Source organism: Hippopotamus amphibius, chromosome 11 (assembly GCF_030028045.1).
Source record: "Hippopotamus amphibius kiboko isolate mHipAmp2 chromosome 11, mHipAmp2.hap2, whole genome shotgun sequence".
Lineage (NCBI taxonomy): Eukaryota > Metazoa > Chordata > Mammalia > Artiodactyla > Hippopotamidae > Hippopotamus > Hippopotamus amphibius.
This window is the reverse complement of record NC_080196.1, coordinates 22,583,563-22,602,310: the sequence shown is the minus strand read 5'-3', so window position 1 is coordinate 22,602,310 and position 18,748 is coordinate 22,583,563. Positions and strand designations below refer to the sequence as shown.

The 18,748-nt window shown below is 35.7% G+C and overlaps 1 pseudogene; it reads left to right on the top strand.

Moving 5' to 3' along the window:
* The first annotated feature begins 8,594 nt into the window (after positions 1 to 8,594).
* LOC130831998 (olfactory receptor 2B11-like) lies at positions 8,595 to 9,531 on the top strand (annotated as a pseudogene).
* Positions 9,532 to 18,748: the final 9,217 nt, after the last annotated feature.

Sequence of the window (18,748 nt, the reverse complement as noted above, 5' to 3'; positions counted from 1 at the left end):
AAATTTACATATTCAACGCAATCCCTATCAAATTACCAAAGGCATTTTTCACAGAACTAGAACAAGAAATCTTATGACTTGCATGGAAATGCAAGAGATCCCAAATAGCCAAGGCAATCTTGAGAAAGAAAGAAGGAGTTGGTGGAATTAGGCTTCCGGACTTCAAACTATACTATAAGGCCACAGTGATCAAGACAGTATGGTACTGGCACAAAAATAGAAAGGAAGATCAATGGAATAGAATAGAGAACCCATAGGTAAACCCAAGCACATATGGACACCTTATCTTTGACAAAGGAGGCAAGAATATACAATGGGAAAAAAGACAGCCTCTTCAATAAGTGGTGCTGGGAAGTTGGACAGCAACATGTCAAAGAATGAAATTAGAACACTTCCTAACACCATACACAAAAATAAATTCACGATGGATTAAAGACCTAAATGTAAGGCCAGACACTATAAAACTCCTAGAGGAAAATATAGGCAGAACACTCTATGCTGTACGTCAAAGCAAGATCCTTTTTGACCCACCTCCTAGAATCATGGAAATAAAATCAAGAATAAACAATGGGACCTAACGAGACTTAAAAGCTATTGCACAGTGAAAGAAATCATAAACAAGACAAGAAGACAACCCTCAGAATGGGATAAAATACTTGCCAATGAAGCAACGGACAAAGGATTAATCTCCAAAATATACAAGCAGCTCATGAAGCTTAATACCAAAAAAGCAAATAACCCAATCCACAAATGGGCGGAAGACCTAAATAGACATTTCTCCAAAGAAGACATGCAGATGGCCAACAAACACATGAAAAGATCCTCAACATCACTAACCATTAGAGAAATGCAAGTCAAAGCCACTATGAAGTATCACCTCACACCTGTCAGAATGGCCATCATCAAAAAATGTAGAAGCAATAAATATTGGAGAGGGTGTGGAGAAAAGGGAACTCTCCTGCATTGTTGGTGGGAATGTTAGCTGGTACAGATGCTATGGAATAGAGTTTGGAGGTTCCTTAAAAAACTAAAAATAGAACTACCATATGATCCAGTAAACCCACTACTGGGCATATACCCAGAGAAAACCATCATCCAAAAAGAAACATGTACCGTAATGTTCATTGTAGCACTATTTACAATAGCCAGGACATGGAAGCAACCTAAATGCCCATCAACAGATGAATGGATAAAGAAGATGGGGCACATTTATACAATGGAATATTACTCAGGCATAAAAGTAATGAAATAGAGCTATATGTAATGAGGTGGATAGACCTAGAGTTTGTCATACAGAGTGAAGTAAGCCAGAAGAGAAAAACAAATATTGTATGCTAACTCATATATATGGAATCTAAAAAAAAAAAAATGATACTGATGAGCCCAGTGACAGGGCAAGAATAAGGATGCAGATGCAGAGAATGGACTGGAGGACACAGGGTTGGGGGGGCAGGGGGCGAAGGGGAAGCTGGGACGAAGTGAGAGAGTAGCATAGACATATTTACACTGCCAACCGTAAAATAGATAGCTAGTGGGAAGTCGCTGTATAACAAAGGGAGATCAACTCAATGATGGGTGATGCCTCAGAGGGCCAGGACAGGGAGGGTGAGAGGGAGTTGCAGGAGGGAGGGGATATGGGAATATATAGATAAATACAGCTGATGGACTTTGGTGTACCTCAAAAGCTGGTACAAGAGTGTAAAGCAGTTATATTCCAATAAAGAGCTTAAAAAAAATAACAACGTAACTGGAAGGTCTTTTCATATCTACTAATGATTTATGAGGATTGGCTATAAATTAATGAAGCCGGGACACAGAGGTGGCAAGTCTGGGACACATTTGGGGAACTGTGCATTCAGAGTGAGGCAGGATGGAGCCAGACCTTGAAGGACTTTAAGTGTCAAACTGAAAAATGAACTTTATCAGGTGCTTGACCTAATCAGATCTTCTTGCTTAGTGTGGAGGATGGAATAGACTTTAAGAAGAAGCTATTGGGACTTCCCTGGTGGCACAGTGGTTAAGAACCCTCCTGCCAATGCAGTGGACATGGGTTTGATCCCTGGTCCAGGAAAATCCCACATGCCAAGGAGCAACTAAGCCCATGGGCCACAACTACTCAGCTTGTGCTCTAGAGCCCCTGACCACAACTACTGAGCCCATGCGCCACAACTACTGAAGTCTGTGTGCCTAGAGCCCATGCTCCACAACATGAGAAACCACTGCACTGAGAACTGAAGAATAGTCCCTGCTCGCCACAACTAGAGAAAGCCCTCATGCAGCAACGAAGACCCAGCAGAGGGCTTCCTAGGTGGCGCAGTGGTTAAGAATCCACCTGCCAATGCAGGGGATACGGGTTCGATCCCTGCTCCAGGAAGATCCCACATGCCGTGGAGCAACTAAACCCATGCACCACAACTATTGAGCCTATACTTTAGAGCCTGTGAGCCACAACTATTGAGCCCATGTGCTGCAACTACTGAAGCCCACACACCTAGAACCCGTGCTCCGCAACGAGAAGCCACAGCAATGAGGAGCCTTTGCACCACAACGAAGAGTAGCCCCCACTCACCACAACTAAAAGAAAGCTTGTGCACAGCCAAAAAGACCCAACACAGCCAATAAAATAAATGATTAAATAAATAAATAATAAATAAAAGAGGACAGTGGCAAATAATAATAATACGAACAAATGTATATGCAAAACAGAAACAGACTCACAGAAAACAAACCAGTGGTTACCAAAGTGGGGAGGGAAGATGAAGGAGGAATGGGATTTAAAGATACAAACTTCTATGTATAAAATAGATAAGCAACAAGGATATATTATATAGCAAAGGGAATTATAGCCATTTTCTTGTAATAACTTTTAATGGAGTATAATCTGTAAAAATATTCAATCACTACGCTGTATACCTAAAACTGATATAATATAGTAAATCAACTATACTTCAATAAAATACATAAATAAAAGGGAAAAAAGTCAGAACTAATAGCTATGCTGATAGCAGAAAATATAGACATACAGACTAGAATTGATACTATTCTTAAGGAACTCACACTTAAATCCTCCAGAATCATTTACTCAAACTAGCTTTGCTCTAAATGTATCCTATTTAAAATTATTGTCCAACCAACTATCTGAAAGAGAAGTGAAGAAAACAATCCTATATACAATTGCATCGAAAAGAATAAAATACCTAGAAACAAATTTAACCAAGGAAGTGAAAGACCAGTGCACAGGAAACTCTAAGACTCTGATGAAAGAAACTGAAGAAAACATACATAAATGGAAATATATTCGACTCTCATGGAATGAAAGAATTAATACTGTTAAAATGTCCATATAAATCAAAGTAACATACAGATTCAATACAATCCCTATCAAATTCCACTGCCATTTTTCACAGAATTAGAACAAATTATCTTAAATCTTTGTATGGAACTACAAAAGGTTCTGAATAGCCAAAGCAATCTTAAGAAAGAAGAACAAAGTGGGATACTACAGACTTAGAGTGTCCAGCATAAACACAGCCACATAGATGAAAGTAACTTACAGTGTCTAGCCACAAACAGCCACATATAGTCAATTAGTTTATGGAAAAGGAGGCAAGAATAAGACGGAAAGGACAGTAAAAATTGGAAAGCTACATACAAGAGAATGAAAGTGGACCACTAATTACACTATCCAGAAAATTAACACGAAATGGATTAAATATTCAAATATACGACCAAAACACATAAAACTCCTAGAAGAAAACATAGTCAGTAAGCTACTAGACATTGCTCTCAGTGGTAATTTTTTGAATCTGACACCAAAGGCAATGGCAATAAAGCAAAAATGAAGCAATGAGACTACATCACACTAGAAAACTTCTGCACAGTGAAGGAATCTATGAACAAAATTAAAAGGCAATCTAAGAACTTCCCTGTGGGCACAGTGGTTAGGAATCCGCCTGCCAATGCAGGGGACACAGGTTCAATCCCTGGGCAGGGAAGATGCCACATGCCACGAAGTAGCTAAGCCCGTGGGCCACAACTCTTGAGCCTGAATGCTGCACCTACTGAAGCCCGCGTGCCTGGAGCCTCTGCTCCACAACAAGAGAAGCCACACAATGAGAAGCCTGTGCATGGCAACAAAAGAGTAGCCCCAACTCACCACAACTAAAGAAAGCCCTAGCGTAGCAACGAAGACCCAACATAGGCAAAAATACATAAATAAAAATAAATAAATAAATCTTAAAAAAAATTTCAAAAAATAATAGGCAATCTACAGAATGGGAAAGATATTTACAAATCATATATTCAAACAGAGTTTAGTATCCAAACTATACAAAGAACTCATACAACTCAACAACAAAAACAACGAATCCAACTGAAAAGTGAGTAGAAGTATACTTATGTATACAAATGACAAATGATTATGTTGTATACCTGAACATAATATAATGTTTCAGGTCAATTAAAAAAACATGGCAATAAAAGAAACATAAAAAAGGAAAATAAATTAATTTAAAAAAAGCACTTTCCAATGTTCTGGGAAGTCACATGAGTTTATTTTAAAACAAATCTAACAGAAGAAATTTCCTACCAACCTCAATTCAACAGAAAACTAATTGTACATAAGAAGCATTTCCATTGAGAACTCTGTCCCAAGGAAATTTGCCTGCTAACTCATCTGGGATAAGCATAAGTGGGCTATTTGAAACAGTACCCAAGAGTCTCAGAAATATAATACAAATAGCACACCCACAAAACACTCTTAACATTATCTACTATTGTCTTCCCAGTATGCGTTTGTTGTTGTTGTTGGTTTTTTTGTTGTTGTTTTTTTTTTCAGCATTGTATCAAATGATAAATTCACCCTTCTGAAGCTAATTCTTAAATACTCATCTGCATACTACTGTTTCTCTGTCCTTCTCTGAAAGTTTGAAAAATTCAAGTGTGTTCTTTCACAATTATTTTACCTTAAATGATATTTATCATAATAAGGTAAGTAAAAAGACATGTGTTTTAAAAGCTATCCCTTCTTAGGGAAGGTTAGAATGTGTGTACATCACAGCACCTAATTATATGTAGAAAAAACAGAGAGCATTTCATCTGGGAGCCTTCTCCAAACTTTGGAAAAAACTAGTGTTGTGGTTATAGAAGAAGCTAGATTTCTCATTGTAATCAATTTCTCTCAGTCTCCACTTAAACCAAACTTAAAAGCAGATAAATTTTAATAAACACTATAACTGACAGATGTTAAATATCTGAATGAAGCATGTAGCTTTCATTCAATCTTGTGAACATTTTTAATATGTTGTCAAATTTTGATGGATTGACTTGTCCATAAGTTTCATCCAGATGTTTTGAGGTCAGATAAAAATATTTTCTTTCTTCTGTATCTTTTCCTACACATAACTTAATAGTCACTGTAAATAGAAATAAAACACTGTGAAGAAAATGATGTATAAAAAGGTACACTACAATGAAAATGTTAGTGGAGAGACAAAGGAGAGGTCAAAAGGAATAGTTTGACACTGTATGAAAGTGACTAAACATTCATGGGTAAATAGATCCCTATGTGGTTAAACAGTGATGGAAAATCACTGGAAGTAGATCAAAAATTGGATTTAAAAAAGTCATGGTATTCGAGAGTTAAAAGTAATGAAATACCATGAGAATCAAAAGGAAAAGGTGAGAGATCTAGGATAGAATTATAGCGCTTAAATATACACCTATGGAATCTTGAAACTATGAATTTATAGTCTCACTATCTCACTGCCTCATTGATTGCCTTTTGATCTTCAGAACCTCCCTAGTTATTAGCAGGCAATATGGATGAAAAATTAACAGTATCTTGAAATAGAAGTACTTAAATTTCCTTTGTTGTAGGGCTTGGGGATAGGTACTAAATGATTTAATGGGTGTAAAATGCTTACTGTATTTGGCACACAGGGCTCATTAAGCATGAGTTGAACAAAGGGAGATCAACTCAATGATGAATGATGCCTTAGAGGGCCGGGATGGGGAGGGTGGGGGGGAGTCAAGGGAGGGAGGGAATATGGCAATATGTGTATAAATACAGCTGATTGACTTTGGTGTACCTCAAAAACTGGTACAAGTGTAAAGCAATTCTATTCCAATAAAAAGAAAGCATGAGTTGAAATAATTATTTTATTATTGTATTATACACATCTGACCTAGAAGTGGTGTGAAATTAAAGGGCCACATTCATATCTTTAGCCTTGAGTAGCTTTGTGTGACACTTCACAGGATGACTTGAGTATTTAATGAATAGAGAATGTGAAAACTGTGCTCTGCAACCATACCAATGTAATCTGCTGTCCTTAAACCAATAATTAACTGGTGGGGTAACTAGGAATTTTGTCACTGGAATACACTACCTTAAGTTACCACCTGAATATCCCTCCCCTTACAGAAGATTACAGATTTCATGAAATACACTTTACCACTAAAGGAAAAGTATAAACAGATGGCCATCAAGCACATGAAAAGATGTTAAACATCACTAATTATTAGAGAAATGCAAATCAAACTGCAATGAAGAATCACCTCACACCGGTCTGAATGGCCATCATTAAAAAGTCTACAAGTAATAAATGCTGGAGAGGGTCCAGAGAAAAAGAAACCCTCCTACACTGCTAGTGGGAATGTAAATTGGTATAGCCACTATGGAAAACAGTGTGGAGGCTCCCTGAAAAACTAAAAGTAGAGTTACCTTATGATCCTGCAATCCCACTCCTTGGCATATATCTGGATAAAGCTCTAATTCAAAAAGATACTTGCACCCCAATGTTCATAGAAGCACTATGTATAATAGCCAAGACATGGAAGCAACCTAAGTGTCCATCAACAGATGAATGGGTAAAGAAAATGTGGTGTGTGTGTGTGTGTGTGTGTATATATATATATACACACACACACAATGAAATATTACTCAGCAATAAAAAAGAATGAAATAATGCCATTTGCAGCAACATGGATGGACCTAGAGATTGTCATATTAAGTGAAGTCAGGGAAAGGCAAATATCATATGAAATCACTTATATGTGGAAACTAAAAACTGAGGCAAATGAACTTATTACAAAACAGAAATAGATTCACAGACACAGAAAACAGAGTTACAGTTACCAAAGGGGAGAGCAGGTGGGGAGAGGGAGAAAGATAAATTAGGAGTTTGTGATTAATATATACACACTACTATATATAAAATAAATAAACAAGGACCTACTGTATAGCACAGAAAACTATACTCAATAGCTTGAAAAAACCTATAATGGAAAAGAATCTGAAAAAGAATATTGTATAGATATATAGATATAAAACTGAATCACTTTCTGTGTACTTGAAACTAACACAACATTGTAGATTAACTATACTTCAATTTACAAATAAAGAAAAAAAAATTTTAAGCACAAAATATAATCATTACATTATTAAATTTCTCAAACTATTACTTTACTCAACTACCTGATTTTATTGTTAAAATATGCCTCTCAGCTAAAAAAAAAAGAAAAAAATTTTTAGACTAATACAGCCTCAGTGTGAAAACTGATTTGTGGCTATGAATAAGTCTCTGGTCCTAAATTGGAATACAGGCTCTCCTCCTGACACCAGTTCCCTGGACACAAAGGTTGTATTTGTAGCTACATACAATTAAGTAAATCATTGATAACTGTCCAGAGTCTTATATAAAAACAGGATAAGCTCACTTCATACAGAAAAATTCCTACAAGATAGATAATTAAAATTTAAAATGAAAACTCAAGTGCCCAGTATGAATGAAGTAGTTTTGCAAGAAAATTTACATCTAAAAACAAATTTTGAATGTAGGAAAATATATATGGCATAGCTAAATTCTCTCAGTTTATACTTCAGGAAACTGACATGAAAGTCTTTAAATTTCTTGCTCAATTCTAAATTACCAAAATGGGTTTGACTGAAAAGAGCCTGATTAGTCCCCAGGGGGATGATATAAGTATTCAATTCTAATAATATACTTGGATCTGCACAAGGCTATCTTAATGATACTTATAAGTGCAGGGTTTTCTCCACCTTCTTCTTATGCTATGGTTGTTCAACACTTGTAGACTACTTAATATTTCAGTACTGCCTTGCAGGAGTGTTTTCAAAAAACAACCATCTAATTCCTAGGCCCCATGCCACATGTTCTCTAACAGAAACCCATAGATAGGAACCAATAAACTTCATTTTAACAGACTTTTCAGCTGATATTTATTCAAGCCAAAGCACGAAAAGCATTACTTTGGAGTATCTGAAACACAGTCATTTCTATTTGGCATTCAATCCTCACCATAGCCCAAGGACATAGCTATTGTCATATTTATTATACAGAGCAGGAAATTCAGTTTCAGAAAGGTTAGGTTACTTGTTATTTTGTAGTGTCATGAAAAGAAATTGTCACCTGGGGTCACATTCTTTTCATTATCCCCCCACCCCAGTTACGGTACCCCATCTTCTATGACTGGATGCTTCGTGCACAAGGTATAATTGTGTTTTGTCATTTCTGAAAAACCTTCTATCTTTCCTGCCACTTCCCTGCTATAGGTGAAACAAATTGAAAATAATGGAACTAATTAACAAAAGTCATCCCAAACAGTTTATTCTACTAGGATTTACTGACCGTCGGGGCTAAAGTTTCCCCTATTTATTGTTCTGCTTATAAGATACCCCATGGCCATGGTGGGAAACACAGCCATCATTCTGGTGTCCAGGTTAGACCCTCGTCTGCACAGCCTCATGTATTTCTTTCTCACCAACCTCTCCTTTCTGGACATGTGCTACACCACAAGCATTGTCCCTCAGATGCTGTCTAACCTGGGAACTTCTAAAAAGACAATCAGTTATATGGGGTGTGCAGTTCAGCTTTATTTCTTCCACATAATGGGGGGCACAGAATGTCTGCTTTGGCTCTTATGTCTTTCGATCGCTACGTGGCCATCTGCAAGCCTCTACACTACACCCTCATCATGAATCAGCGTGTCTGTATCTTGTTAGTGGCCACTGTGTGGCTGAGTGGAATGACCTATGCTGTCTCAGAGGCCACTGTTACCTTACAGTTATCACTGTGTGGTCACAATACACTGGATCACTTATTGTGTGAGATTCCTGTTCTGATAAAGACTGCCTGTGGTGAAAAGGGTACTAATGAGCTCACACTCTCTGTGGTATGCATTTTTATGTTAGCTATGCCGCTATGCTTAATTCTTGCTTCCTATGCTTGCATTGGACATGCTGTATTTAAGATTAAATCATCCGAGGGAAGAAAAAAAGCCTTTGGGACATGTTCCTCCCATCTCATTGTAGTTTTCCTGTTTTATGGTCCAGCCATGAGCATATACCTTCAGCCTCCCTCCTCCATCTCAAGTGACCAGCCCAAGTTCATGGCTCTCTTCTATGGAGTGGTGACTCCTGCACTCAACCCTTTCATCTACACTCTGAGGAATAAGGATGTAAAGGGGGCATTGGGCAACCTGGTGAGGAGCATTTTCACTTCCAAGTGATAGTTGGCAGACATCAAATGAAATTATTTAACAATTAGAGTAGGTATATAGGTGTTTCTCCAGCAACTCATTCTTGTCTCTTATTTCCCCAGATCATGTTGGATGTTCTTCTTGCAAAACATATGTTTCTCAGATTCTTTCTAATGGTGTTAGGCAATGAAAATACTTGGATAAATGCACCAGTAAGGGCACTCTGTGGAAATGTATTAAAAAACTATTCTATTTTGGTTGATATATACTGAAATAGTAGCAGTTAGTTTTAAAAAGTACTATAAATTATAATATAAACTAATTAGTTCAGCTAATCATAAAATAGCCTGGCAAGCATTTATCAGTGGACTTCCTATGACCATGGCGTTTAAGAACATTTCATCACTCCCTTCGAGATTGGCCACATCTAAGTGGGCAGCACGGTGCCACTGTGCCTTCAGTGTGAGGCACTCTACACTTTAGACAAACCATGAGTCTCATAAGTTCATCAACCTCAATTTGTCTAGATTCTATTTCTCCTTTAACAACATATTGTTACTCTAACAAACAAGTGTGCAGTGTTTTGTATTTTTAACTAAAGAATATATCATTAAATATTAAAATGAATAAAATATATGCACAAAACCTGTGGCTGTTTCTTAATGTTCCTTTAAAGTATCATAAGCATGAGCTTTCTGAATCAGTGAGAGAACAAGGTAGTGATATTCATAATGAACCACAACATGGAGACATTTTTGTGCATAAGGGGAACAGCCAGCAGTGCCTTTTGAAACTGTGCAAGAATGAGGACAAGAAAGAAACAATTTGTATTTCTAAAATGGAAAGCAATTTGATTACTTCAACAATATGAGTATATTTTTGATGCTTAGAATCCGTATCTTTAAAAGTTGAAAGTGTTAAAATTAGTTTTAGGATTCATACCCAATTTCAAACTTTGTCATAAAATGTCACATTTTTTAAAACAAATTTAAGTATTTTATAATTATTTGGTGTTTAATTAATAAGGTGAGAAATCAACATAATGCTGTGTAGTGAAAAGTTCACAGGCAAGAAGAAGACTGATTGGGACTTATCTGGCATGTCTTCTGGTTTGATCAAGATCTACACACATTATTGGATGATAAATAGCATGTTTTCCTGAACAAAAATCAACTGCAACCCGGATCCATTTTTTTAAATAGAACAGACCATCTTGGTGCTTTGTTCAGTTTTTGAGACAAATGGACTTTGGTATATTTAGTTTGGAAAAATTCTAAACAACTTTAAAGTTTGGCTGATTGGTGGCTGGTTTGCCATAAAATGTTTTTAAATTTGACACACACACACACACATATATACACACAAACACACAAAGCAAGGAAAATAAAAATTCTGTGAGGTTATCTAATACCTCTGATCATTTTTATTACTTAAGACAGCCTCTGTTTAACTTAGTCTTACTTAGAGAAAATGGTAATTTTTAGTTTTCAGGGCAAAACCCAACAAGATTTATGTCGAAAGCTTAGCTATAGAGACTGTTTACAGCTGTTCAGATTACTTCTTTATCTTTTAGGCCTGTAAAGACAACTCATTTCAGAATTGTATGTGTCTTCCACACAGAAAGCAATAGAGATAAAATACACCTTCAAGAATGGGCTTCTGCCCTCTTAAGTTTTAAAGTGCACAAACTCATGACCAATGCTCTTCTCACAAAAACAAACAAAAAAAAAAGCAAGGAGCATGAGAAGTCTTTTGGAGGTGACAGATATATTACGTTTTTGTGGTGACAGTATCACAGGTATAGGCACATGTCTAAATTCATCAAAATGCATACATTAAACATATTCAACTTTTTGTATATTAAGTATAGCACAATAATTTTTTAAAAAGAAACATGAATATGAACAGAGGGAAAAAAGCTAATTAAATTTCCCTAAAAAAGGAAGAATTAAAGGTTTTTTTCTAGGAGCAGGTGGCAAAATTTTGAATATTTAGTAGGAACATATAAGAATATATCACTGGGAATTCCCTGACAGTCCAGCGGTTAAGACTCAGCGCTTTATTGGGAGATTGGGGTTGACATATGAGGGTGAATTAAAAATTATCCTCACTCTGGCTGTGCAGCCAACAGAAGTTTTAATATAACCAGAGTGCGGATAATTTTTGACACACCCTCACATATACGCTAATATGTATAAAATACATGACTAATAAGAAGAAATCAAATTGTACACTTTAAATACATGCAGGTTATTTTATGTAAAAAAAAAAAAGACAACTACAACAACAACAACAAAATACTCAGCGCTTTCACTGTTGTGGGCCCAGGTTCAATCCCTGGGCAGGGAACTAAGATCCTGCAATCTGTGCACCAAGGCAAAAAAAAAAAAAAAAAAAAAAGACTATATTACTGACTGAAAAAACATCACAATCAGGCAACGGTTTAAAAACTCACAACTATTGAAAAGCTGCCAACAGTTAGTAAATGTGTTAGATACTATGTATTTAAAATCTTATTTAGTCATAAATAACCCTTCAAGGTAGTAGTTGAAAAGTAATGAAATTGTGCTCATTAACTCTTGAGTTTCAATAGTTTACATGAGAACTGGAATTTGAAAGCATTTCAATTACCAAACACCCATGCTTTTTTCCCCATATAACAATGTATTTGCAAAGATGAGAGATATTTAAGATTATGCATTGACATGAGGAATAATTCAATCTCTCTCAAGCTGAAGATTTCATGGGACATGTATGAGAGGGGGATATACATTGAACCAGAACCGGGGGGCCAGAAATGAAGGTAATTTTAAAGAATGTGTATATCTATACGTGAAGTAATGTTACAGGGTTTTAATTCCTCTATTATATAAAACCTCTTTTTAATAAAGACTACATTTAGTAAAGTAAACAATGGTTTAGAATAGGAAACACTGGAAACTCGACTAGTTAAGTTTACTGCAACAATCTATGCAACAGATAACATGTTCCTTGACTAGGATCAATATGTTAAAATATAAAAGAAGAAAAAAAGTGTGAAACATTGATGTAGGAGGCTGACTTCAAAATTTATTGAATGTGGTTCTTCTGGGAAAGAGATGAGCCAAACATAATAATGATGTTATAAGTCTAGAGAACTGAGCAGGTGGTGTTGATTTTATCAAGAAGTTTAATATCACGAAGAGTAGTTTTTGGATATATAGCCATGAGTGGAATTGCTGGTTCATAGAGTAGTTCTATTATTAGTCTTTTGAGAAACCTCCATACTGTTTTCCACATTGGCTGCACCAACTTACATTCCCACCAACAGTGTACAGGGGTTCCCTTCTTCCCATATCATCACCGAAATTTGTGCTTTATTTTGATGAAAGCCATTCTAACAGCTGTGATGTGATATCTCATTAGGTTTCAATTGGCATTTCACTGATGATTAGTGATGTTAAGCCTCTTTTCGTGTGCCTGTTGGCCATCTACATTTCCTCTTTGGAAAAATGTCTTTTCAGATGTTCTGCCTATTTTTTTTTAAAGAACGGACAATAAACTGCATATATTTAAAGTGTAAAATTTGGTATATTTTTTCTTATTAGTAAGGTATATATGGCAATCCCAATCTCCTATTCTGCCCATTTTTAAATTGGGCTGTTTGTTTTCCTCATATTGAGCAGTATCAGCTGTTTATGTATTTTGGATTATTAACCCCTTATTGGTCATATCATTTGCAAGTATTTTCTCCCATTCAGTAGGTTGTCTTTTCATTTGGTTGATGGTTTCCATTTCTGTACAAAAGCTTTCAACTTTAATTACATCCCATTTGTTTATTTTTGCTTTTATTTCCTTTATCTTAGGATACAGGCCCAAAAATATATTGCTATGATTTATGTCAAAGAGTGTTCTGTCTGCGTTCTCTTCTAGGAGTTTACAGTCTTACATTTCAGTCTTTAATCCATTAAAGTTTATTTTTCTACATGGTGTTAGAGAATGTTCTAATTTCATTCTTTTACATGTAACTGTCCAGTTTTCCCAGCATCACTTATTGAAGAGATTGTCTTTTCACCATTGTATATTAGTGTCTCCTTTTTCATAGATTAATTGACCACATAAACATAGGTTTACTTATGGGCTCTTCATTCTGTCCCATTGATCTATGTGTCTGTTTTTGTACCAGTACCTTATGTTTTGATTACTGCAGTTTTGTAGCATAGTCGCAGGTCAGAGAGTTTTATTCCTCTAGCTCTGTTCTTTTTTTTTTTTTAAGACTGTTTTGGCTATTTGCAATCTTTTCTGTTCTCATACAAATTTTTAAATTATTTGTTCTACTTCTGTGACAAATGCTATTGCTATTTTGATAAGGATTGCATTGAATCTGTAGATTGCCATGGGTGATAAGGTCATTTTTTAAATATTAATTAGTCCAGTACAAGAACATGGTATATTTTTTCCCCCTGTTTGTGTCATCTTCAACTTCTTTCATCAGTATCTTCTAATCTTCTAAGTACAGGTCTTTTACATCCTGATTTAGGTTTATTTCTAGATATTTTATATTTTTTATGTGATGGTAAATGGAATTGTTTCCTTAATTTCTGTTTCTGATCTTTCATTTTTAGTGTATAGAAATGCAACAGAGTTCTGTGTATTAATTTTGTATCTTCTAACTTTACCAAATTCTTTAGTGAGCTCTGGTAGCATCTGTGGGATTTTCTTTGTATACTATCACATCATCTGCAAACAGTAACAGTTTTATTTCTTCTTTTCCAATTTGGATTCCTCTTTTTTCTTTTTTGCTCTGAGAGCAAATGGGCTAGGATTTCCAAGATTATGTTGAATAAAACTGGTGAGAGGGACATCATTGTCTTGTTCCTGATCTTAGAGGAAATGCTTTCAGCTTTTCACCATTGAGTACGATGTTAGCTGTGGGTTTGTCATATATGGCCTTTACTATGTTGGGATATGTTTCTGGAGAGATTTATGATAAATGCATGCTGAATTTTGTCAAATGCTGTTTCTGCATCTGTTGAGATGATCATATGGTTTTTATTCTTCAATTTGTTGATGTGGTGTGTCACACTAATTGATTTGTGAATATCGAAAAATCCTTGCATCCCTGGGATAAATCCCACTCAAATATGATGCATGATCCCTTTAATGTATTTTTGGATTCAGTTTCCTAATATTTTGTTGATGATTTTTGCATCTATGTTCATCAGTGATATTCGCCTGTAATTTTCCTTTTTTGCAATGGCAGCATTATTTACAATTGCCAAGATATGGTTGCAACCTCACTGTTCATCAACAGATGAATGGATAAAGAAGAGGTAATATAAACACATACATATACATATATATATACATATACACCATGGAAAACTACTCAGCCATAAAAGAATAAAATCTTGCCATTTGCAACAACATGGATGGACCTAGAGGATATTATGCTAGGTGAACTAAGTCAAGCAGAGAAAGAAAAATACTGTATGATATCACTTATATGTGGAATCCGAAATATAGAACAAATTTATGAATATAACAAAAAAAAAAGAAGCAGACTCACAGATATAGAGAACAAACTATTTGGTGACAATAGGGAGAGAGAAGGGTGGAGGGGCAATATAGGGGGAGGTGACTAAGAGATACAAACTATTATGTATAAAATAAGTTACAAAGATATACAACTCAAGGAATATAGCCTATTTTTATAATAAGTATAAATGGAGTATTAACTTTAAAAATTGTGAATCACTATATTGTACACCTATAACTTTGATAGTACTGTACATCAACTATGCTTCAATAATAAAACCAAAAATAAAATTTTAAAAAAGAAAAGCAGCTTTTGGAATGGAAAAAAAGGACTCTGGGAAAATTAGAGTCAAAGTCCAACATGTAAATAAAGATTTTATCAATTATCTACAAGAAGAAATGGACTACAATTGCTAAAAGACAGAATAGAATAAACATGTTTTTTGAAAGAGATCTTGACTAAAAGGATGAAATTTTTTTAATTTTATAAGATTTTCTTTTTCATACAAATTAAAGAAATCTAATCCATCCAACTTAACACGATATTTTAGGATAAAAGGTTTTAAGCATACAATATATTAGTATATTACATGATAATTTTAACAAGAATTAATACTGGGAATTTGGAGGTTGGACAATAGTAGATACTGAAGACACTTCTAACTCTTATTAGAGTTTGCAGTTCTCTTCAAGGAGAGCTTGCCACAGTGAAATAATAATACTTATGAAAACACCAATAACTTTCAGTTTTGAGGTTCTTAATGGAAAGGAAATGTGGTGTCTGTACTGGGATAGTGAGGAACTGAAGGGCCAAGTGGGCTGTGGGAGGAGGGAGTATAAATGCTTTGGCAGGGAAACTGCTTTAAAATTAACTTCTGAAATATCTTGCTATCATTCCAATATCCTCCCATTGAGCAAACAGTAGAGTTAAGTGCACCATGGAGACCTCAGCTCCTTCTGCTCTCAGGGAATTCCTTATCTCAGACTGCAATTTCTTAAATGCAGTAAATAATCTAGGCATCTTTCTCTGAATTCTATAGGAAACTATCTCGGAAGATATAGTACAAACTAGTGACTGAATTAGAGTTTAATAAATGACTTTTGGTAGAAAGGGCACATCAGAATGGTCACATTAATTGGGCTATTAATTATTTCTGATTGCTGGCAAGGTACATCAATATAACTATTAGTATATAGTTTTTGTGTTATTTATTTTTAAATTAATGACTATGTTAATGTTGATTATTTTCTATCTAATACATTCCATTTGCACAAGAAAAATTATTGGTACTAACTTCATATGTTGTAATAAGGATGATAATTAAAAATAAGAATAAATAATGAATAAGAGTGATTTCAGCATCATGACAACATAAGATGTTACTCTTTTTTCTTCACTTTTTTAAAAAGCTAATTAGGCATCCATCCGTCAGCAAAAATGCCTCTGAAGGAGTCATGCAATCCAGCACTAAACACCAAGGGACCCAGAAGAAGTCTCACCAACCACTGAATCTAGTAATAACAGACAGATCTCAGTACAGGCTGTGGGAGCAACAGAGCTAGTGAACCTATCTCAATCCCTTGAACAGTGGTCAGGAAAACCTTGGAGATTGCTAAACAAGGCAGATACCTATGAGTGAGAGAGTTTCTTGAAGCCCAGCCTTTGCAGGGGGAGAATCTAAAACACAATTGAAGGAAAAAAAACAAAACAAACAGACCTTGAACAGATTGAAGAGGGTAAGAAGAGCTTTGCCAGCACTGCTCATTCCCCAAAGTGGGGAATAAGTGATGAGTACTTAATGCTCTTTCCCATGTGGGAACAGAAGTGCAGTATTAAGTGCTCAGCTACTCCAGTTCTGCAGGATAATGCTGGAGAAACATGTTTCTCTTCATCAGCACCCAGAGGATTGAGGCAGGACCTCTGTGATTGTCCAAGGAGGCAGGACTGGGAGGGGGAGAATATTGGGGAAAAGGCAGATAAGAATAACAAAAGGAATTACAGAGCCATGGTTTAGTTGACTGGGCACAGGTCTACAACGGGAAGTCTGCCCACGAACCTCTAGAACTCTACCCTAAAACCTCCACCAGATCTGTGGGCCCCCACAATGCCCCAAATACTAAATCCACACCTCTTACAACACCTCAGCTGCCTTCTTGTAGGCTGCCAAATATGGCAGTAAGACTATGCCTGGTAAAGGGAATGCCATCAGAAAAACAGACAAGGAATACACAAAGACTGCACTGTACATCTTTGCCTTATTAATTTGAGTTAACTGTGTCTGACAACATCTCTAAACTTCAAGGCTAAGTTAAGTCCTGCAAAAGTATTGGAAAAAAATCTTTGAAGACCATTCAAACTATAACTCAGGTGGTAACCACCAAAACTCAGAAATACTTAACACAACTGTTTAATATTTCCAAAATTATTATCAATAATTTCTCTTGAAAAAAATAATATTTTCTCTTGGGATATTGTCAAGACTTTTGCAATAATATTGAAACTTATGAAATTACCTGATTATTAATCTACAACCAATAATTGACTTATTTCTGTGGAAAAAGCATGTCACAAGTTTATAAATTAATGTACTTTTTTAAATTGTTATATTGTTTCTAGTTAATATATTCCAATGCAGAAAGAAAATTTTGGCATACAAATAATATTATGTAATAAGATTACATTTTAAAAATTGTAATCTTAAGAGAGCAATTGGGTATTTTTCTTTCTATTTAAGAGAAGTACCAGAAAATAGCCTTATGTTTCAGTGGTCTTGACTGTTATGAAAACTCAAAAAGAAAAAGATATAAACGTTTTCCACAGTGCTTAGTACATAATTATTAAAAACATGTTAGCTGTTACTACCATAAGAGTGAATTTCATTTGAACTTATATTTTAACAAACAATTCTACTTTTTCTTTGTTATTCTTTTAGATGTGTAAAATATTAAAACTAGAATACCTATATTCCTACAAGTTGGAATCAGTAACTATTATCTTTGTTATGTTTATTTCAAGAAATTTTTAAGAGGCTATCAACAGCCAAGCTAATGCATGGTAAGGTCAACAGAAGACATACAAGATTAAGGAATATGCTGGATTCAAATCAAGATGGCAGAGTAGGAGGATGCAGCATTCATTCTCCCCCAACAAACACATCAAAAATATATCTATGTGTCAGGCAATTCCCAATGAAAAAGACCTAGAGACTAGCAGAGAGGCTTCTGTACAACCAAGGCTGTGAGAAAGATGCAGAATCAGGTCAGAAGGGAAGAGAAGCCATTAGGTTGGGACTGTGCCCTTAAGAGGGATCTCAGAGGAAAGGGAGATTACACAAGGGGAGACCCTCCATGGGGAGTGAGCAGCTTGAACCACATATTGGTCACCCTAGTCCTGGGGTCCAACAAAGGGAAGGGGAGCCCCCTTGGCTGTTTGGTAGCCCAGCGGGACTAACAGTCAGGCTATGGGAAGCCTTGACTCTGCTTGAGAGTAGCACACAAATGCTTGCTTCCTTCAAAAGTAGGGTGGAAAGTGCAGTGTAAAACCATGCAGCTAGGATGATTGAACCTGGTGTACCCCCCCAAAAAATAAATAAATAAATAAATAAATTTAAAAAAAAAAAAAAAAAAAAAAAACCATGCAGCTGGCTGACTGGTTTCACAAGACTGCCCTGGTGTGTGCCCCACCTTAAGCTGAGCCAATGCTCCAGTACAGCTTGGCTTTCAGTCACAG